At 45.7% G+C, this 23,761-nt stretch overlaps 1 long non-coding RNA gene and 1 pseudogene across 1 annotated transcript; both read right to left on the bottom strand.

Annotated features, from left to right (window-relative positions):
* LOC106144659 (transmembrane protein 132B-like) overlaps positions 1 to 23,761 on the bottom strand; it is a 52,038-nt pseudogene that overhangs the window by 10,404 nt on the left and 17,873 nt on the right.
* On the bottom strand, positions 16,155 to 22,295 carry LOC144367406 (uncharacterized). Its single transcript, XR_013426763.1, has 2 exons — positions 21,914 to 22,295; positions 16,155 to 18,946 (listed from the first exon to the last, which is right to left on the bottom strand). It is a non-coding gene; the product is annotated as an uncharacterized LOC144367406 (long non-coding RNA).

Genomic DNA, 23,761 nt, shown 5'->3' with positions numbered 1-23,761 from the left:
GCTGCTCTAGAACCCCAGCAGCACCCCAACCACCTCCCCTGAGGTCCCTGGAAATGGCTCTAGGACCCCAGCAGAATCCCAACCACCTCCCCTGAGGTCCCTTGGAACTGCTCGAGGACCCCAGCAGCACCCCAACCAGCTCCCCTGAGGTTCTCTGGGAACTGCTCTAGGACCCCAGCAGCACCCCAACCACCTTCCCTCCAGACATGATTCCCTTATCCCCCTCCTGTTTCTTGGCAGAAAATTCTTTCCACACCCCAAGGCAGGGCAAACTCTTCCCTTTGGCATGGCAAATCCACTTCTTTCATAAAGAAGTTCTGCTCTAGAGAACATCAAACTCTGAACTCTTTGGACCCAAAAGACCTCAGTGCATATCTGACAAATTCTCAAAAGTTGAATGGTGATTGCAATTGTAAACACACACACACACACACACACACACACACACACACACACACACACCAATTCTGCTTCATTACTGCTCAAGTTCTATTCATAGAGCCATTTTTAGTGCAGCTCACTACTGAGGTTTAATTGATGCCCCCATTTCTTTCAGGCAACTGATCCTATTAAATTTACACACGAGGCTTCTCATGGTCACAGTGTGGCTGCAACAGCTCCAGATCTTATACTTACATCCTTAAAAAAAGAAAGCATGACTCTCTTCCCCACAACAAAAATTCTGGAGCCAAAATTTTATGGGATAAACCCTATTGAGTATAAAATTTTTATTCCTGCACCAAGGGTAAAGTTAATCCCATTTTAATTATCCATGAAGGGTTATCAAAGAGAAGCGCCTCAAAAAAGATTGAAGTATAATGAAAGTGGAGTGCTGTGTATTAAAAATATAAGTCTGATGCCAAACTATTGAGATTTTGCATCTTTCTTTAACACAAGTTAAAAATTGTTCCTAATCACAGTCCTCGGTCCAAATCTTCCCTTACTTTAGGTTATATTTGTTTGGAGCAATTTAAGCCCAGACTCCAACACTGATTCAGCTAAGATAGAAATCAAAAAAACCATCCCTTTCTCAATAACCTCAAAAAAAAATACTTGAGTACTAATATAACCAAGAAGGTAAAAGATTTTACAACTAAAATCATACAACACTGAACAAAGAAATTGAAGAAGACACTAGAAGATGGAAAAGACCTCCCATGTACTTGTATTGGCAGAATTAATACTGTCAAAATGGCCATACTACCAGTATAGTAATATACAGATTCAATGTAATCGCCATTAAAATGTCAATTATGTTTTTTACAGAATTTGACAAAACAGCTCTAAAATTCATTTGAAAGAATAAGATACACAGAATAGTCTAAGTGATTCCAAGCACAAAGAGTGACATAGGAGGCATCACAATGATGTAGATATTTTCAAAGCATACTAAAGAGCTGTAGTTACAGAAACAGCATGGTTTGGCATAAAAACAGACATGAAGACCAATATAATAGACTAGAAGACACAGAAACAGACTGCATACTTAAGTCATTGGATACTTGACAAAGTTTCCAAAAATTTATGTTGGAAAAAAGTTAATCTTTCTAACAAATGGTGCTGGGAAAACTGGACATGCATATGTAGAAGAATGAAACTGGACCCCTGTCTCTCACCCTGCACAAAAGTCAAGTCTAAATGGACCCAAATCTTAGGAATTACAACAGAAACCTTGCAACTTCTCAAAGAAAACATACGGTCAATACTCCATCATACAGATGCAGCACCAGATTCCTCAACAAAACCTTACACCCCAAGAAATAAAACAAGAATCAGTGAGTGGGGTGACATCAAATTAAAAGCATCTGCACAGCAAATGACATTATTAAGGGTGTGAAGAGAGCACCTATGGGATGGCAGAAGACCCTGGCCAGCTGCTGCTGTGAGGGGGATTAATATCCAGAACACATAAAAAACTCAAAAAACTTACCACAAGAAAACAAATAACTCAATCAATAAATGGGCAAAAGAACTAAATAGGCACTTCTCAAAAGAAGAAACACAAATGACAACAAATATATGACAAAATACTTGCTAGCCCTAGCAATCAGAGAAATGAAAACCAAAACTGCACCAAGATTTCATTTGCTCCCGTATGAATGGCAATTATCAAGACCACAAAGGATTATAAATGCTGGGAAGAATGTTGGGGGAAAGGCACATTTCCACATTGCTGGTGGAGTTGCAAATTAGCATAATTACTCTGGAAAGCAGGATGGAGATTCCTCAAAAATTAGGAGGAACCACCATGGGACCCAGCTACTCCATTCCCTGGTATTTACCCAAACAAACTAAAATCAACATACTACAGTGATGTGGGCACATCAACATTTACAGCAGCACAACTCACAATGGCCAAGTCATGGAATCAACCCAGATGCCTATCATAGATTTATTAATTAAGAAAATATGGTCTATCCCCACAATGGAGTTTTACTCAGCCATAAGAAAAAATGAAATCATGGCATTTGCTGGTAAGTTGATGGAAGTGGAGAACACTGTGCCAAGTGAAATGAGCCCAGTCTCAGTGAATCAAAGGTCAAATGTTTTCTCTCAAATGTGGAAACTAGAGTTAAATAAAAAAAGAGGGAGGGAAGTGTCCAGGGAAGGTCAGTAGAAATAGACCAAGAAGGAGGAGAGATGGGCAAGGACAGGACAAGGGAGTGGATTCTGAAAAAACTGTGTATGTGCATATGTAAGTATACCACATGGAATTTCAACTTTATGTATAAGTAGAAAGAATCACTCAATATAAATAAATAGCTGAGAAATATCTATAGAGTGGAGAAAGGAGAATGGGGGAAGGGAGGAGGAAAGGGAAAGGAGATCATGAGCTGAAATCAAATCCCATGCATTTATGATTTTGTCAGGATTAATGCAACTACTAGGAATTACTACAATGCTCTCCAAAAAATTCCCTGCTAACGACTCAATACCAATTGGTGTCATCTGTTATATGTGTCCTGGCATCATTAAAGTAAAAGCTATGTATGATTTCTCAAGTCTCTGTATATGCTCCCAAGTTTGGTGCACACAAAGAAAGGAACATGGCTTCCATTATAATAAAAAGTCCTTATAAATCCTTATACCACCATTCCAAGAATTTTCTTCTAAAAAAAATGAAGGAAGAAAAGAAGAAAGGGAGGATGGAGTGCAGGGGAGGAGGGAGGGAAGGAAGAAGTCAGTCCTCACTTAGCCATTGTCCTTGGACAACAGCAGCATCTATCCCACCCACTACTCTGACATCTCTGCCATCTTTGTTGTGCGGGTTCTGCTTACTGGCAGCTTCAAACACAATATGCGTGCAGTGCATCTTCATCACAAAGTGAAATTGCAACTCTTGTGATCCTGGAGGATTTGGCACATGTCAGCAGGGTGCTTGGCAACAAGAATGCAGCAAGGATCTATAGTCACTCCTCAAGGGAGAGTCATTGACAGTTAACAAGTGGAGAGAAAACATCAAGAACAGCAGTACTTTATAAGAGAGCAGCCTGAACTGCCAGGCACAGTGAAACTCCTGGGGACTGCGGAAGCCCTTGAATATTTCTGCTGAATAGACCCTTTCAATGATCCTATTGGCAATGTCAAATGTGAAGTTAAAAATTCAATATTATGTGACAATATAAAATTGAAGAAGAGTCACAGATGATCTGCATGCTATACATTCTTTGTTCTGCATATTAGAACATGGGGATTATTAAACTTGAGTTTTCTTTAACATAAGATCAAGTAAACTTATTATGATTATCTGAATTGCATTTCTCAAGAAAAACTCCCAATCAACATTTTTCTCATTTTTTTAAATTTTTGTAATTCTTGTGAAATTTTGGTTCCCATTTTAATTAGCCAAATATTCTCTGAGTAAAGAAAAATTCTCCTATTTTTGAATGGCAATGCTCATGAAAATGCACATTTTATGCGTGAAAGTATGCGAATATTCTATCTTAGATGAGAAAAGAAATCTCCCTTCCTTCCCAAAATAGCATCTTCCTTCCTGCCTCTGAGCCTCTGCACATGCTGTTCCCTCTGCCAGAAATCCTCCTTCATGGGTGCATGTGGAGCTTACTCCCTAGTCTCCTTCATGTCTGGATAGGAGAGACCTCATGGATTCAGCTTACATGACATGTGGACTCATAACAACATGGTTGCCCCAGAGTCCCCCAAGGGGTACTGTCCTTTGTCATTTCCCAGCACCCTAAATGCTGTCAAAACCACTGAGTGCTGGGTGGAGTTTGCTGCCAGCCTGGCTCAGGCATGAGTCTGACTGGCTGACATTCACCTAAGGTGACCTAAGGTGGGTTTCAGTCAAGAAGAGGTCACATACACCTCAGTCCTGTGTGTGGTGTAGGAGATGGGGATGGGCAGGGCCAGGACCCCCCTGTGAGGGGAACTGAGGCATCTGAGGTTATGAGAGGAAGTCGGATAACGACCCTCAAGTCAAGATTCTGCAGGGAAAGTCCCCATCTTGGGCATGACATGGCCCAAGGCATTGACCTGCAGCTTGCTTATACACAATGGTTAACCCTGAGCTATGTGCCTCTCTGTGCCTTTTCTGGGGGAAAAAAATTCATGGGCACTAGAGCATTCATATCAAGTTCAGGTGTTGTTCAGTGCACATCAAACCCAGATCTGCCAGGGGGAAAGGGGAACCAGAACATCCCAGCACAGAGAAGCTCACTGTGTCCATGAGCATTGAGCTACATGCTCAGCCCTTTCTGGGGCCATAGTGTGGACTTTCTCCTTCATCAACTCCTAGCTTTGCCCACCAGCCCCACATCTCACTCCATTCTTTGTTTGGGATGCCAAGCATCTGGATGAGATACCCCCTGGAAACCCCTGCCCATGCACCAGCAATACGTAGACAGCACTTCTTCTGACCCAGATTTAAGGGACCCACAAGGCTTGCTGCTCCCAGGATGATGGTCCCACCAGGAAGTGCCCCAGTGGTTCCCCCTGTACAATCCTGAGCCTTGGCTTCTCTTCTCAGTCTCAGGGCCTCCAGGGGGTGCCCTCACACACCTGGGGCAGGCATCAGTGACCATCACCTCCATTGACCCCCCCCATGCCCCAGTAAGAGATGTCACCAACACTGTAGGGAGGGAAGTATCCTATGGACCAGAGTTCCTCAGATTCAAAAGCACACAGGATCACTGGTGCCACCAAGGATACTTCAGAGTTCTGTTCCCACCCTCCAGAACTGAGACTGCACTGGTCAAGAGGACACACTGCCATGAGCTCCAGGCAGCCCTCACAAGGCAGTGCAGCCTGGAGAACATTTCAGGGGATCCCATCATGTGGGAGGAAGGTGAGATCACCTCACAGCCCCAGAGCTAAGCCCGGCCCCAGGTGCAGTGCCTCTGCTCTGGTTAGGGGGAGCATATAGATGCTGTTTGTTTGGCCAACTGCTCTGCCTATGATCAATTAGCAGAGAGCCACTTGCATCCTAATAGGGATCTGGTGGCTGGCAACGTGGGCCCTGCCAGTTGTGCCTTTCAAAATGGAATATAAACTTGACAGATGACAGGGCAGAGTAAGGAGCCCTGAGAGCATGCAGGGAGTTCACTCTGCACACCTTCCATGAGGTCCTGGCCCAGTGGGTCTTCTTTCTGCAGGTGCCTTCCCAGGAAGCAGAGAACCTTGAGGATGTGACTTTTTGGCCTCTGATTTGGAAAGGGACCAAGAGGACCAGCAGACCATGGGTGCTGGAAAAGCTCATCTGCCAAAAAGTTGAGCTGGATAGGCCAGAGTACAGCTCCAGGGTAGCGCAGGAAGGGATCCAGGTGCAGGTGAGGACCCCCAAAAGTGCCCTGGCTCCTGGGAGGGGCTGCCAGCTCTGGCCTCACCACTCAGCCTAACTGTCTGAGAAACTTAAATGTGGTGGGTGCAGCTCAGAAGAACTCAGGAAAAACACTAAACCATGTGGTTTATGTTAATTCTGTTCACCAAATCCCTGCTACACACCAGGAGTTGACCACCTACTGTTTACTGTGGGAATGGCCATCCCCAGAGGCACCCGGGTAGCTTAGTGAAGTTGGGACCACACGCCTGCCTTGAGATCAGACTCCAGCATGGAGCCATAGAAATCACCACATCTCTGGCCCTCCAATGCCTCGTCTGTCAAATTGGGATGTTGGCAGCAGCATCTACCTCTCAGCGTCTCTGCAAGGATCAGGATTTTATGTGCAAAGATCTTAGTGCAGACTCTGCCAGGAAATCTGCACCACACAGGCTCATGGTGATGGGTTATAGGGTCCAGGCATTGCCCCCTCAGAAGCCATTCCCATCCAACTGCCACACTTCAGTCACTTTCAGTTCCACCCTGCCTCATTGACACACAGACCTGGAAAGAATCCCTCATGAATCATCAACAGCTCCTGTTCTGTGTCTCTTTATACAGAGGGCCTTGGAGAACAGTGCCACCTGCCCACACCCATCGACCCAGGACCAGGGCTTCCCGGTGGTGAGGGGGGGGCACCCTGTGGATTCCAGGCAGCTCAGGCTGGACCGCCTCTACTCCAGCTTCTGGGATTGACATGTGTGGCCAAAGTACAGCATCTTTATGGAGAGAAACTGGTCTAAGAAGGAATTGTGCAATCACCCAAGCCAATCAGATTTTTCATCTTCTGGCCACAGTTGATTGACTCACAAAGAGACAGGTGACCAGAACTTGTCAGGAATTGTTGATTCCAGTTGTCCTTCTACAAAGCACTGATTGCTCCAAGGGTCCAGCACCTGCCTGAGACTGAAGCCAACAGAGGAACACAGAGGCAACAGATGGACAGAGATCACTTTGTGGCCATATCTCTGAGCATCTGGATCTAGCCAGACCTGAGGCTATCCTTGAGCTTTTTCAGTTATATGTGCCAGGAAATTCCCTTAAGTCACATTGGGTTGGATTTATTCTATTTGCAATTGAAAGTTCACTGTCAAATATGTTAGGCACTGACATTTTTACCACTCAGAAGACCAGACAAAATCCTTCTGAGGTCCACAGAAGACACACACACAAATGTATCCCCTGCAATTCAAGGTAAAATTAAAAAAAAAAAAGATTGTTGAGAGGGTATTTATTGTTCCAATCATTTCTGTAAATACAGAGAGAAAATATTAAGTAAAGGGGATCCATGGAAACAGCCAGAGAGGCTCTCCTGTCAATATTTATCATACTAATAATAAATATTAACAAACAAAGCTAACATGGAGAAATTCAATTTATAGCTGCAAAGCAATCTGACCTTTTGTATAATTAAACTCATTTTCTGTCCAACCTACTATTTGTAGAATGCTTGCTGAGATAACTTTCAAATGCTCAAAGGAAGAACCACTTCATTGTGGTGATTCAAAGTAGTCCATGAGCCAGGTGAAATGTTGTCACCTTTCCTTCTCTCACTTAGACACACTCGGGCTTTGCCCTGGTGCTCTGGGCACTCCTGTCCTTGAAGAGCTGTCAGACACCTGGGTACTCATGCCTACCGTGACACCTTCACAGCTCACCTGCGATCTGTATTAAGATGGTCATCATAACTGCACAGAACTTTCTTCCAAGTACAAAATTCATAGGCAAAGGAACACCAACATTGCCTCTTAGAATTTCCAAGAAAAATAAAACAGCCCAAGCCAAACTCAAGATCAACCCACCCAAAAATTAAAACAGAACTCCCCCTTCCGTGCCCTTTTAGAAATGACCAGCAACCATCATATGTACCACACAGACACTGGAGTCTCAAGGTGCTGCTCACATCAAGTGCCTGGAACCATAGGATGTGTTTGTGTCCCCATGCTCCCTGCCAATGTCCTCCCATGCATGACCCCAGAAGCACCCAGGTTCCTAGCCACACACCATGCAGCCTCAGGGTGGTCTGCTGGAGCTCAAGCCATCCTACCACACTCAAAATCACACTGGAGCCTTCTGCTGTGGGGCCTGTGCTGTGCCCCTGCTGGCAGAACCAGCTGAAAGCCAGGGTGAAGGGAGACTGGACACAGAGGCAGGCCCACCTTAAGCTAAAGCCCCCCACTGTGCTCTGTTCAGGGTTCACCAGCCGCTGCCTGCCTTTGCAAGGCCACTCTCGGCCCTCTGAACCTTTCCCCTCACATTCGGAGGCCTCTGGTTGTCTGGACCTTTCCTGTCCATCCTTCAAGTCTCAAGGTGATGGTCCCTCCTCCAGCAAGCCCTCCCAGGGCAGAATATCAGGCTGTAAAATGCTTCCATGAACTGCTTTCCTACAGAGCACCCACCACGCTACATCACCATGCATGCTTTATTAGTGTTGTCCCTCCCGGATGCGAGGTCTCATCTTGCTAATTGTTGCATACTCTCCAGTTGGTACCATGCCCTGAACACACTTGGTGCTCAGGATGCAATTTTCAAATTAAACAACAAATGCCATGGGCACCTGGGACTGACACATCTGGACTTTTTCCTGCTCAGAAGAGTCTGGCAAACTGCCATTGAAGACAAACTGCTCGGGGATGATGGCCCCCCTGCCAGCTTGGGGATGATGGCCCCCCTGCCACCCGTGGCCTACAGCTGTGATCTGTATTAATATGGTCATCATAACTGCACAGAACTTTCTTCCAAGTACCAAATTTATAGGCAAAGGAACAACAACATTGCCTCTTAGAATTCCCAAGAAAAATAAAACAGCACAAGCCAAATTCAAGATCAACCCACCCAAAAATAAAAGCAGAACTCCCCCTTGATGCTGCTCACATCAAGTGCCTGGAACCATAGGATATGTGTGTCCCCATGCTACCTGCCACTGTCCCCCCATGCATAACCCCAGAAGCATGTGCCTTCTTTGAAGTCCTATTAGAGCCAATGTTGCAAATCTGGGCACAAATGCAGGCCAGGGAGAAGGGATGGAGGTCATCTTCAGGGATGGAGGTTGTCTTCAGGGCCCAAGGACTGCATTCTCTTGCCCTCCCATCTACTCCCTAGTGCCACTACTGAGGGCAGCTCAAGGCAGCCACCATGAAGGCTTCCAAGTGTTGACCTTACTTGCTCCTCATAAAACACATGACTGCCACAGAGAAACAATCCATATGCTTACAATGTCTCAGGGTCTATGCAATAGGACCCTGGCAGGAGAACCCAGGGGGAGTCAACCAGCCAGGGCCACACAGTTGTGCACCCTATTGGAGGTGAGATCTAGGCTGTAGTTTTGACCCTCTCCCTGTGACAGTTCCTGAAAAGGCAGCTTACGGAAGAGCCAAGAACAGTATTCCCAGGCCCTGACATCCAGTTTCAAAGCCTAGCTTTGCCCTGTTGGACCTGTGAAACTGAGGCTATTTATTCAGTCTCTCTGGCCTCTGTGTCCCTGTCTACAAGGTGAGGACAAGCATGCCAATGAGGGTGGTACCCCCAGGCACTGAATGAACACATGCAAACATATCTCAAGCACAGTATCTGCCTTGACTATGATAAATGCCTACTTGGCCCTCCTTCTGCTGTAATGTAGATCTGCCTGTCCCCCAAAGGCACAAGTGGAAGAGACTGAGAGCAGGGAACTACTGGGAGGCATTGGTACCCTTAGGATGGCAGGCCTGGTGGGAGGGAGTCCAACATCAGGGGTGCCCTTGAGGGGAGAGCAGGTCCCAGCCATTTTCTCTTTCTCCTTTGTGCACAGCCATAAGGGCACTAGCTTTGATCCCTCTCCAATCAGCACCAAAGGTTCGAAGCAAGAAGCCCAATCCTTAGGATTGAAAACTCCAAAGATGTGGGCTGAAATAAACCTTCTGACTCTACATGTTGAAATCATCTCAAGAATGTATCATAGTTACAAAAAGCTGAGTGACACACTTCCAGCCACGACCAGCTTCCTTGTCCCCACTACATGCTTCCAGTCTTTCAAAGGGATGGAAATCTCATTCCATCCTGCCCCTAGCTCTGTCCTTTGGTGAAGAAGAAAGCCCAGAGCAGGCATGTCTCCCAGGCCATAAACTCAGAAAACATTTTTGTAACTTTCTAATATTCAAATCAGTTTCGATTCTCAGCCCTTTGGCCAGGCTAGTTTCTAAAATAAAGCTGGAAGAGATCTCTTCTTAATTTTTTGCACCCTCTTGGGGATCAAGGGTAGTGGGTAGTCCCAGGGTTCTGAGGCTTCACAAAGAGGAGAAAGAGAAGACAAATAGGACTTTTGTCACCCTCCCACGCAGGCCCTGTAGCCTCAGCACTGTGCCTCCTTGTCCTTCAGGTCAGCCATGGGTGAGAAGGGGGATCTGATACTCACTTGACAGGCCAAGGGTTTGTCCAAGGTCACTATGTCCCATTCCCAAAACCATGGGAAGATCCAGGGCCTCCTGGGGCCAGGCAGGTAGTGTAGAGGTAGCTGCTTGGCAGGTAGAGACTGGGAACCTGGTGATTACATTCACAGGTCCCAATCCAGAGGCTGCCCCGGTAAGTGGCCTCAGGCCCCTTTCAACCTGGAGAGGAGGCAGCTCTCTGGCAACAGGATCTGCCATTCTTATGTCATTCATACCACTGGGCAGCAGAGCTGCAGCTGGGGCCCCTCTGCAGATGTGGTCTCAGAGAAGCTCCTGCCCCTTGTCCTTCTGACTATTCTCCAGGACAATTCTTCTCCATTTGTACAGTCCAAGGCACATCTCCTGGGACCACACTTGAAAGCAAACTTTAACAGTGGATGGATGGATGGATGGATAATTAGGTGGATAGAAGGATGAATGGTGGATGGTTTGTGGATGATGAATGGATGGATAGATGGATGGATGGAAAGATGAGAGATGGATGGTAGATGGAAGGATGGATAAATGATAAATGGATGGTAGTTGGATAGATAGATGGAGTCAAACAGAAGGACAGACAGATGGAGATAGGTATTTCTCCATCTCAAGTATAAGTCTCTTAGAAGTCATTATCATTTTTTACTCCAGACTTCCAATGTCCTAGTTGATCCAGTCACAGCAGCTCCATGAATGACTACCTACAACAATGTTGGTGATATTTACAAACTAAGATTACAAATAATATTATAAAATCTATATCTTATACTGCAGCCACAAAAGTTACCCAAAGTAGCTTTCCAGCCTACAGGAGGAGAAAAGACCACTGAGGAATGGCACAGTGTGGGGGTTCTCATCTACATGGGGGCACACAAAGATCAAGGAAATCAAGCTCCAGCTGACATTGCCTTGAGTGGCCTTCCTGCAAGACCAAAGTCCATCATCTGCACACAGACCAGAGACCAAACTATTCTCAATTATTCAATAACCCAGAGAACCAATTTGGGTGCTCAAATTCAAAATTTCTCTCTAAATGTTCAAGCCAAAAAAGCTCAGGACTCTCTTGCTTTGACTGTATCCACTCTATACTCCAGATTCCTAAAATGTACACCACCACTTCTGACATCCTTTAGACATAGCCTGCAAATACTGCCTGTCCAGAGAAATAAAATTTAAAGAAGCCGAAGGTCTCAGAGAGCTCAAGATGTGTTTCAAACAAGACCAATATTAACCAAATAAATCATCACTCTGCCTGGTGCAAAGGCAAGCAGAATCTATTCATTTTCTCAAGTGTGTTGGGCATTTTTTTCATTAGTTGTAATTGCTACAACATTATTCTTCATACATACAACACTTCAATCTCAGTATGCCACTTTCCAGTATTCAAAAGTACCAATTACCCCAGTGCCTGTGCATGTCTAGACCACAGCTTGGTCTGGCCTTTTATCCATTCCAGTCATCTAACCTTGCATACCTCCTGCCCTGGATCCCTCTGCACTCTTGCTCCATTAAATATCAACAAGTACTTAAGTAGCTGTTGGGCTCAGAAAATATGGACACAAAAAATACAAAAACACCAGAGATTATAAGAATATAAGTTTCCTGAAAATCAGAGAACCACATCCTTCCACTCCACAGTCAGTGCAAAAACAATGCCTGGGAAATGGGAGACACTCAAATATTTGTTAAATTAAAACATTAATGGGTCTCCCACAGATGCATTAGTACAGGTCACTCAGTGTTAAGACCCTGCCATTTGTTGGAGCCTGATTTAAGTCAGTTCATCTTATTTCTTTCAGTCACCCATCCTGTTAGAAAATACAGGAAAGTCACAATAATAGAGCCTTGGAAACCTAGGCCTGGCAGGCACAAAATGACCAACACAGATGTCATTAGCACCTGTTCTCATGTGCCCTGTAAATGTAAAGGAAGTCTAGGGTGAACTATCACCTCTAGCAGTGGGTCCCTGAGGTGCTCCAGTTCCATCTTTGGTATGATGGGAAAGTAATGGCCAGGCTCAGGGTGTCCCCTCCACCTGGGCTTCAACTCTTGAGAGGTTATGCACATTTTTTACCCCATCAGTTGTTGCTGGGAAGACAGAGAATTTCAAAAAGACAAGGAAAAACTGTTAAGCTTTCATCTTATTTCTAAAATTCTGGTAACTCTTTCAATTTTTAAAATATGAATATTATTTAGTTTTAGTGAAATAAGCAGGCACAGAAGACAAAGCCAGTATGAGCTCACTTACATGGGGGATCTAAAACAGCTGAATGCTCATGAGCAGAGATTAGAATGAAGGTTTCCAGGGGCAGGCTGAGGGGTACTGGGCAAGAGCAGCAAGGTCCAGCTAGACGGCAGGTGAGCCTCAGTAACCACGGCACAGGAAAGCAACTCTAATGAATGATAATGCATCATGTGCTTCAGAACTGTAGATTTACATATTTTTCCCACACAAAATAAACAATTTAAAGTATTTGAAAAAATGAGGTGATAGATTTGTTAATTATCCTTATTTGATCATTACACCTTGTAAACATACATCCAAATATCACATTGAAGCCTCCAATTATATCCATTCATTAACTGTCCATTAAAATAAAATTTTAAAAGGAAATAATTTAAAATAAAAAAAATAAAATATCATTTGCCTGGGAGAGAGCAGTGTTTTCAGAGTGTGTAAAAGACACCCTAAGGGTGCATGAGCAAATCTCAGGTGGTAAGATGATTTTATAATGCTAAATATCAGACAAAAGATGCTGAGCAGGAAGGCTGCTCGTCTTTTTCAATCCTGACTGGACCAGGTGCAGAGGTGCCAGTGGGTGTTAATGGCTTTAAACTCCACTGACATTTGCAAACCCTGTCTTTTGACAGAGAGAACTAATGAGCCTCAGAATCAAGGCACTGTGGAGTTGCTGACAGATGGAATGTGCTTAGCCCACTGGAAAAAGAATAAAGCCAGGGCTGGAAATGGGGCTCAAGTAGTAATGTGCTTGCCTGGCATGTGCGGGGCGCTGGGTTCGATTCTCAGCACCACATAAAAATAAAAGATGTTGTGTCCACTGAAAACTGAAAAATAAATACTAAACTCTCTCTCTCTCTCTCTCTCTCTCTCTCTCTCTCTCTCTCTCTCTCTCTCTCTCTCTCTCTCTCCTCTTCCTCTCTCTCTCTTAAAAAAAAAAAACGAATAAAGCCAGAAGATCAGGAGATTGGTTTTCCTCAGGGAGTAATATAAAATTTAAAGATAAATTAATTCATTAAAATGTGTGTCTGTTAAAATGAACATTGTGATGGACAGTAGCTTGGGTGGATGCAGGGAGGAGAAGGTGGCCCAGAGTTACTGAACTCTGGGAAATGCCTGTCACTAGCTTCACAATTGGCCTCACACACTACTGCACCCCTGCAGCTGCACAAAAATTGGCTCTGAGCTACAAGTTGGGGTGATTCTCTCAGCACCTTCTCAGTTCAGCTAATAGGAGAGTGGCTGGAATCACAGAGAAGTCCAATCCTGGTTGAGTTTGTTCAGCAGCTCAGATGATGAAACAGGAAAACACACCTGGAGGGAATCATGCTGCCGAAAAAATTCCAGTTGATCGTCAGTCATCAAAAACGAACCCACAGCCCCTGCCTTTGCCTTCATGTCTCCTCTGTCTCCACCACTAGACATTCACAGAGTGGCTGCAAAAGGGAAGCTTTGAACCAAGAGTGTTTTCAAGCAGAGAGCAGGCAGAGAGCGAATGTTATAAAAGCACAGTGGCCATAATGCTCACAGAGTTAGACTGGGCTTCTACTCTTCAGTGAGTGGTTGAACCCCAGAGCACATTTTTCAAACATGGCTAAGCTGAGTTTAATAAAATCCTTGGTGTCAGTGAAGAGGCTGACACATCTGTCTTCCACAGATATTTAAATGCTTGTGAGGACTCCTGCCTGCATCTGGTTGTATCTCAATTGATTTAATGGTTCTGTAACCAGGAAATGGAGACTCAGAGGTAAAATGACTTGTGTTAGGTCCTCAAGAGATAGAGACAGAAAGATGGAAACTTGAACCCAGAAATGAGCCAAGTTCTAGGCAGATAGTTGGCGGAACTCCTGCACAAACCACCATATCAGAATCAGCAGACCTCTCTCCCAAGCCTCCACATAGGCTGGTGCCAAATGCTCCATGTGTCTGGGGGATAGATGGCACCCAGGCTGCACTTGCCTCAGCACATGGAAATAACCTGCAGATCACCCAGGAGGAGGCACCCACCTCCAGGTCCAGTTGAGCCCATCTGAATTGCTCATGTGAATGCACATACATGTTCACAGATGATGTATTTGCAAACACAGTGGCAGACACCCAGGAAACAGATCTCCACCCAGATCTCTCTGGTTTCAGCACTGCTGCAGTGGCAAGTTCCACATGCCATCCCCAGTGGCTGTCACAAAAGCATGCTAGCCTTCTCTTATTTCTCCAATTCCCTCCACCAGGGCAGCCCTGAACCAGCTTGGATACCACCTTCAGCATGTAGATGTTCATCCTGAGCTCTGTATATATCCTCTAACACAGTTTGTCTCCTTCTCAAGTTGAAGATTAATCCTCATGGGGAAAAAGCAAGACAGGATTTCAAATGGCTGCCTTTAACATAATGTTGAAATCAGAATAGCTCCTAGTCCCACCCCTCTCCCTGTCCTGGCAGCACCTGTAAACGTTCTTGCTTCACCCAAGATGCAAAGTCACTCCTGGAGCCAGGAACGTTTTCCTTATATGGTGGACACCAGCCTGGCATTCAAATACACCTTCAGCTTCACTTAATAAAGGACTCTAATCACTGAAAAAGCCACTCCTCTATATTAAAAGGGGTAAGGTGCTGTGAAGTAACAAAGGGCCACAAACTTAAGGATTTAGAACAGCATGAGTACACTCACAATCATTTCCAAGGTCAAAATGTATAGATGGACTAAAACTGAGGTGTAATCAGGGCCATGTTCCCCCAGGGGGGAGGAGATTCCATTTCTTTGTGTTTCCAAATTTTGGGCTTGTGGCCCCTTTCTCCATACTCAGAGTCAACAGTGTAGCATCTAATTCTCTCCTTGACTTTGAACCTGCACATACTTCTGGTTATGAACCCTTTGGGTTCCACTGGGTCAACTGAGATGACCCAGCAAGGACTGCCCCATGCTATTCTGACCTGAGAATACACTCTGGGAAAGCAGTCTTTCAAGTTCTTCATTGTCCCCATATTATATAAGGGCACCGAACACAGAAGAGTCCAGGACTCAGGAATTCTGAACCTGGACCATCTGCCCTTGCTCTCTGTTCTCAAGGCTACCTGACTGATCCCCACATCACCACCACCACAATCCAAACCTCTGGATGGCTTCCTCCCTGATCTCCTTGCTACTTGTCCTGCAGGATAAACCTCCTCCTGCCTTGGCCAACTCTGGAACTCAATACATTGGCACTAACCCAGGAGCAGCTCCCCACTTGTCTGCAGTAGAGGAGCCTCAAGGACAATGACTCACACTTTCCCCAAACACACCTGAGTGCTTCTCCAGTCTCAGAGGCACACAGGGGTAGGTCCCAGCATGAGTATGTCACAGCACTAGGAAAAAACAGATTGCACTCAGTGAGTCTCACTCCATGGCCTGGAGGTGACCTAGAGATCTGTGTGTCACCAGCTCACCCACTCCCCAAGGGATTCTACCACCACTATCCCCAGAGCATCTGGAGGTAACAGCAGGAGGCTGAGAACTCAGAAAGCCCATCACCCATGTCACATCTCTTGCATAAGCCAGAGCAGGCATCTTTTTCACCTGGAGTTTGCTTTTCACCCATTTTGATACATGCCGTGCACACACAGGTGCACAAACAGGTGTGTGCCACAGAGGCTATGTGTCGCGACCCCCTTGCCCGCAAGGAAGACGCGACTCAGGAATCTTCTTTCAGCAGTTTATTCAGGCCCTTGATATTCTTCTAATGATTCTTCTACTACCCGGAATAATAATTGGATGCCCCTCCCAGCCTTAATAAAGCACCTCGAACCCCAATGCAAAGCTGCCACGTGTACCCTTCTCACAGGGTGCTAGAAAATGACACGCCAACTTTCTCTGATAAGGAGCTGGGAACACGCCAACTCTCTTTGATATGGAGTTGTCCTTCACAGACCACAACGGAGCCAGCGCCATCATGTAATGGCGACCACAGTTCGCAGGAACGGCTCACCACAGCTCCCCCTTTTTGTTTCACTAAGACAATACAGGCGAGAGTAGAGGTCCTATCCCACTGTGCAAAAGTGGCTGCATAGTATGGGCCAGCCCCAGGGGGCGTCTTCCCCAGACCTGACACCATATCAGCCGACGCCTTTTTTCGTGGGGCGGGGCGGAGACACGTCAAACCCGCATGCAATAGGACATGCTCCCCTTGAGGTCCCTCTTCTCAATGGATCACTCAAGTGCAGTGCCTTGCCTCGCATCCTGTATCGTGACGATGGTGAGTAAGAGGGAATAGCTGAGGTTGAACTGTGGCCATGCAGAGGTACAACTACAAACAAGTTGGCAGCACCCTGAAAGAAAGGCACGGACTTTAAAGTGATAGATAAAGACCAGTGTGGAAACCCTTCTGCGTGCAATGGCAACAAGACCTGCAGAGTGCAAGGGCTTTCCAGCACTAGAAGAAAGACAAAAGAAGGACATGTTGAACCCAGTGCAATGTTAGAATAACTTGGGGTGCAACGACCATGTCAAAGGCACTAGTGTAGAAACCCATCTGCGTGCAATGGTAGCAAGACCGGCAGAGTGCAAGGGCTTTCTGACACTAAGAGAATAACCAGGAAAGACATGTCAATCCCAGTTCAATGTTATAATAACTTGGGGTGCAATGACCATGTCAAAAGTTTAGTGCTTAAGATGCGCAAGCCAGACCTGTGGCGAGTTGCCAGTTTCTAAAGCAGCAAGAGCTTGTATGATCATAGCCTTATCTTGAGCACTACGAGCTTTAAGGCGACAGAGAAACCACAAACAGAGGAACATACCAAAACAACACAGTGCACCAAAAATGCCTACTCCCACCCACTCTTTAAAAAAGGAAAAAGCAGAAGATATCCAATTGGTGAATTGACCCAGAGTCACGGGATCGACACAGGTACTATTCAAGACAGCTATCTGGGTTAGTTGAGACTGGATCATGTCTTCCGCTTCCATGGACCAATTCCCAGCCAAATATCCACCAATGATGTGGGAAGCATTCCTGGAATCATTAAATCTGACAGAGGTTATACATAAATGTGCACGTTGGTCAATGCAGCCTAAAAGTACTAGGTCAGCCAATTCTTCTACCTGAGCTTGAAGAAAATCTATTCTCTGGTTGGTAGCTAAAATCCCTGACAAAATATGTTGATTAATTGCATTTTGCGATTCAAGTATAGTGGACGTTTGTTGAACAACTTGATTAATAGTGGCAGCAGTTTGTACTTGACTGGCCATGGCTACTCCGGCCGTAACTGCTGCAGCAGCAGATGCCGCCACGGCTGTCACTATAGCTGCTGTGATTCCAAAATCTCTGCGGACTCTAAGTAGTTCTACAATAGGAAATTTATCTGGATCCGCAGTGACTGGGATTGGGACAAAAGTTGGAATTTTCATAATTACTGCTACAGTCCAAGAACCATTCCAACACTCAGATAAGAAACAGGTAATAATAGAACAATCCAGCATCCCCGATGAGGTGTGATTAGCTAAAAGGAACAGGAACGGGGATTGGATACAGACCATTGCAGGAGGCAATGTGGCATAATGTAACAGAGAGTTGAACGAAACAGATGTAAGCCTATTACCTCGTTCACTCTCCTTAGTAGTGTCAGAAACATTAGCCAGCCAACTTTTGGCTCCTAGTAATTGAGCCAATGCGGAAATATCGGCTGAAGCCCCCTTCTCATTGGAAATGAGCCATTGAAACCAGGACCAACCTGTTCCTGTAGAGGAGTTGGCATTGTTGTTAAAGTTATAAACATATCTCTTCAGAGGGGGGGAAAAGGAGAAACCTTTAGCAACTTGATGTTTCTCCCAAGAATGATCCTGACAAGGCATAAATGTTGGGGGAAAACCAAAATTAGGGGTACAGTAGGGAGAGGCCTTGAAATGAATGGCATTGCAAGTACTATTAGAAGAAGGAGGCATTGGGATTAATACCTCGGAGATAATAGCTAAAGTAGTTATGTTTAAAACAGAGCTAGTTGCGGGGGTCCCTGAGCCTGATTGCTTCCCTGAAACTACTTGGCTCAATACAGCACTGAGAATACTCCCTGAGACTCGACTGGACCGCAATGGGTCCTCCCAGTTAGTCAAATTTTTGGTCTTAAGGCTAATACAATTAGTGTTCCCAAGGCTGAAACAAAAAACTCCTGTGAGATTAACTTGAGACTGATTAAAAATATTTTCCATGTCCCCTCTAGGAGAGGTACAAGGAGCAGACATCTCACATGAGGTATAAAAAAGAGTGGGGAGGACACTAGAATTACTATGAACTGGCATTGGCATTGGCCATGCCCGTGCCACTGCCCACCACTGCATTGGTGCCATCTGTACCGTTGGCACCAGCATCAGAGCCAGAGCACTCATCAGAATGAAGCTCCTCATCATGGGACTGTTGTGGCACCTCCTGCTGCTGGTTAGTAGATCTCGAGACTCTTCTTGTCAGGCGTTCAGGGATCCACAGTGGCTCCGTGCGATCCTGGGGAAAAACACACACAGATCCTCGTGCCCATGTCAGCACAGGGTCAGGGCCGTTCCATTGGCCCGTAAGAACATCCTTCCACTTAACATAGCCAGTCACAGAGGGCTGAGGGGACACATGTCTATCGGCCGCAGAGCGGCCATGAATATCCAAATTCAAAAAATTAATGGTAAAAAGAGCTAAGGACAGGCGTTCTTTAGGAGTGTGGTCAACTCCTATTCCCCCTTTTTGTTTTTCTAAGGTTTCTTTTAAGGTGCGGTGGGCACGTTCAACAATGCCTTGCCCTTGAGGATTGTAAGGCAACCCATGAGCAAGTTGTACTCCCATAGTAGAACAAAAAGATGTAAACTGTCTGCCAGTATAAGCAGGTCCATTATCAGTCTGAAGGGATGCAGGTGCACCCCATGCTGCCCATGCCTCTAAGCAATGAGTAATAACATTACGTGCCTTTTCTCCCGATAAAGCAGAAGCATGAATAATTCCAGAGTATGTGTCAATAGAAACATGTACATATTTGAGGTTACCAAAGTCAGGCACGTGAGTTACGTCCATTTGCCAGACGACCAATGGCTTCAATCCTCGTGGGTTTACACCATAAGTAGGAGGATGAAGAAATGTGACACAATGGGGACATTGTAATACTATCTGACGAGCATCTGCTCTGGAGATGGAAAAACGTCTACGCAGTGTCATAGCATTGACATGAAAGTTGTGGTGAAACAATTTAGCTTCTTCTAAGGAGGAGGCCAAGCATACCAACTGGCTTCTAGTTGCCGAGTCAGTACAGGCATTACCCTGTGATAACGGGCCAGGAAGAGAGGTGTGAGCCCGAATGTGCATTGGATAGAAAGGGGCAGTACGGCTATGGATAAGCTGTTGAAGCTGATTAAAGTAAGCAGACACAGCATGGGTGTCACTAATAGCTCCTACAGCCTCCAGAATTTTGAGCGCCTGCACCACATAGATGGAGTCCGAAATGAGATTGAAAGGAAAAGAACACTGTTTAAAAACTTCAATGACAATTTGTAGTTCTACCCATTGTGGATTTCCAGGAGCAAATTGATGCTGGACAGGGGGAGAGTCATTAATCACATAAGCTCCCATTCCAGACTTAGAGCCATCAGTAAAAATATTAACAGCCCCTGGAATTGGAGTGGGTGAAGTTACTTTAGGGAAAATGATAGGATGCTCTTTAACAAAATGGAGTAATGGATGAGAAGGGTAATGATTATCAATATCCCCTTGAAACGAGCAACATAGAATAGCCCAGTTGTCTAGAGTAGCACACAAAACATTAAGTTGAACTTTAGAATAGGGTATGATAAGAGAAGAAGGTGTTTGTCCAAAAAATTGAATGCTCTGTTGAATCCCTCTAAGTGCTAATGCTGCAACAGCATCAGGATAGTATTCTAAAGATTTTCCTGGGGATACATGTGGGTGGATCCATAGTAAAGGCCCATCTTGCCACAGTACTCCAGTAGGCTGCCGCATAGTGGCAAGCACACATAACTGGAAAGGTTTATCACTCTGGAGCCTGCATAGAGTAGCATGTTGTATAGCTTCTTCTACTTTTATAAGGGCCGCTCTGGCCTCTTTAGTGAGGGTACGAGGGGAAGTAAGATCTGGATCACCCTTAAGAATAGCATACAAAGGCTGGAGCACGATATTAGGAATATGTAAATAACCTCTTATCCAATTAATATCTCCCAACAGTTTTTGAAAATCATTTAAAGTTTGGAGATCTTGAGTTCTTATAGTAACTTTTTGTGGTTTTAACATGTCATATCCAATCGTCGCTCCCAAATACTGAATAGAATCCCCTGTTTGAACCTTCTCAGGTGCAATATGTAATCCATACTGAGCTAACAACTTCACCAAGTCTTTATAGGCCTCATAAACTGACTGTTGTAATTTGGCTGCCAATAATACATCATCCATATAATGAATAATCTTAATGGAAGGATATTGTTGTCTGAGAGGTGCGAGTGCCTTCCCTACATACATCTGGCAAATCGTAGGACTGTTAGACATTCCCTGTGGTAAAACAACCCACTCAAACCTTTGATCTGGTTCCTCGTGATTACACGAGGGAAGGGTGAAGGCAAAACGCTGTGAGTCTTTAGGATGCAAAGGAATAGAAAAGAAACAGTCTTTAATGTCAATAGCAATGATATGCCAGCCCTGAGGAACAGAGGAAAGCAGCAGCAGCCTGAAACACCCCCGCCATACGGAGGCGGATCGGGAGGCTGTCTGTTCTTGAGCCCTTGCTTATCTCTGTTCCCTGTACCTAAACTCCCTAACTGCCGGGACAGCGTTCTTATCTCCTCCTCCTCAGCGTCTTCTGCCTCTGACCCACTTTTGCATGGGGGCGTGCGCAGCACACTGAGATCTGGATACAGTCTCCTCCCATTCTCCACGCCCCGCACACTCCCCTCTTCCTGAGACACTTCACTCTCTGTTGTTTCTGATTTTTCCTCATGCAATTGTTTTAAAACCTCCTGCCCTTTAACAAGCGCTTCTTGGCATCGGCCGTCCGTAAGACAACTACGGACCATCTTCCAGAGGGGTATCACCCCGCCCTCTAGCATGCCCTGCTCACGAGCAAAGTCAAGGTCTTTGCCTAATTTATCCCAGCTGGGTGTAGTGAGGCTGCCTGAAAATGCAAACCACGGTGCAGCTGTATCTACCCTCTGTAAAAATTTTTCCAAGGTGCGATGCTTCACCTCCAGTCCCTTGGAACGTAAAAGGCCATCGAGGGCCAGAAGGAGTGGACTTGAAGTCACAGCACCCATAACGCAACACAAGAAAACACAGAAATCGAAAGTGAAAGTACACAAAACAAAACGAACATACACAGAAAGAAAACAAAAATTCAGAGTGCAATTGCTATAAGATGTAGCGCCCTCTCTTTACAGAGGAGCTTCCCGCTTTTTAACAGCGGGTCCCAGGTTACCTGGGACTTACCGGTGCACCTCCCTGACTGCTGAAAGTTCTGGTTCCTGGGTGTTTCTTTGTTTCTTTTTTCCCGGGTCTCGGCACCACTTGTCGCGACCCCCTTGCCCGCAAGGAAGACGCGACTCAGGAATCTTCTTTCAGCAGTTTATTCAGGCCCTTGATATTCTTCTAATGATTCTTCTACTACCCGGAATAATAATTGGATGCCCTTCCCAGCCTTAATAAAGCACCTCGAACCCCAATGCAAAGCTGCCACGTGTACCCTTCTCACAGGGTGCTAGAAAATGACACGCCAACTTTCTCTGATAAGGAGCTGGGAACACGCCAACTCTCTTTGATATGGAGTTGTCCTTCACAGACCACAACGGAGCCAGCGCCATCATGTAATGACGACCACAGTCTGCAGGAACGGCTCACCACAGCTATGACAGTGGATTCTCAGGGGCCCTCATGTGTCACTCACAGCCACCATATGATGGTAGACTCCTCTCAATCAGCAGATGGGGAAGAGGGGCTGGGAACCAACTCATTCCCTTTGAACCCCTCTCTCAACCTGAGCTCCCCCCACAGATAACTCCCTGTACACTCAACATGAATGCCCTAGGAAGTGAAGAAGAGCTGAGAGGACTGAGATGAAAAGAGTGTAAACATCTCAAAACCAGATTCCTAACCACTGGCATGAATGCCTCTCAAAGGCAACCAAGCCACTCCAAGGACACAGGGCAGGGAGAGGGCATAGCTCATTGTAGAGGGCTTGCCCAGCAAGTGTGAGACCCTGGTTCTATCCCAGAACAGGGAGGGATTGAGAGAGGGAGAGAGTGGGTCAGTGCACCCTCCACTGAGTCTGGCCTCCTTCCTCATCTAAGGGTACATGTGCTGCCACCAGCATTTTCAGACTTCAGAATCCCTGTCCCATTCCACTCCATTTTGCTTTGTCCTGGAGACTGTCTGTATTGTTACTTATTGAATGCTTTCTTCTAAACCTGCTGTCTGGTTTACATTCCTCCATGTGGAAGGAAAGATTTCTGCCCACAGAGCACCCAGAAGGAAGCCCACCCCATGCCCAGTTCAGCCTGACTTATGTGAACACTGAAAATGAGGGGAAGAGCACCCCAACAGTGCGAGAGAAACAGAGTGATGTGACTGAATTCAGTCATATGCTGCCATCTGCCAAAGGCTCCAGGCCTGGGCCATGAACTCAAAGGCACAGACAGGGAGACCAGCGAGTGACTGTGGGATGTCAGATCTGGGGCATCAGGGATGACCTCCCTGGCTTACCAGGGTGGAAGGAGGGGCTGCGGGAAGCAGCTCTGGCTAGGGGAGCTCCATGGCCTGTGGGGCTGCAGGAATCCACTGAGTTCTTTCACTCTTCCTGCTCTTCCCAGAGAGCAAGTGCAGGATGCCTACATGGCCTATGTGAGGATCCAAGGCAAAGGCCTTCCAGAACCTGCCAAGATCTGGACAGAAGCTGAAAGGACAAAACTGAAAACTCACAGGAATGTGGAGTGTGATTTCATCTGTGTGCAGGCCTCACCAGAACCAGTCTTCCACTTGCTCTGGATATCAATCATGTTATCATGGAAACATACAACTGCGGCATGTCAAAGTTTCTACCTGTTGATACAGGGGAATGTCTGCTACATAAAGACAGCTGGCAGCCCCTAGCTGCAGAGCAAGCTGCTGCCACCCAAGGCTAACTATGTAACATAGCTGGTTTCACACATACCTGAAACGATTTAATTTCTCCAAGTAGGTTCAGTTTCTTTCAGAATAAAAAGCAAAGAAGGGTGTTTCTCTATTCTAGGACTGAGTATAAATAACTCCAAAAATATGTGTCCTTTAGCAATAAAACAGACC

The sequence above is a fragment of the Ictidomys tridecemlineatus genome, chromosome 10, assembly GCF_052094955.1.
Source record: "Ictidomys tridecemlineatus isolate mIctTri1 chromosome 10, mIctTri1.hap1, whole genome shotgun sequence".
NCBI classification, from domain to species: domain Eukaryota; kingdom Metazoa; phylum Chordata; class Mammalia; order Rodentia; family Sciuridae; genus Ictidomys; species Ictidomys tridecemlineatus.
This window is presented reverse-complemented; position numbering and strand designations above follow the sequence as displayed.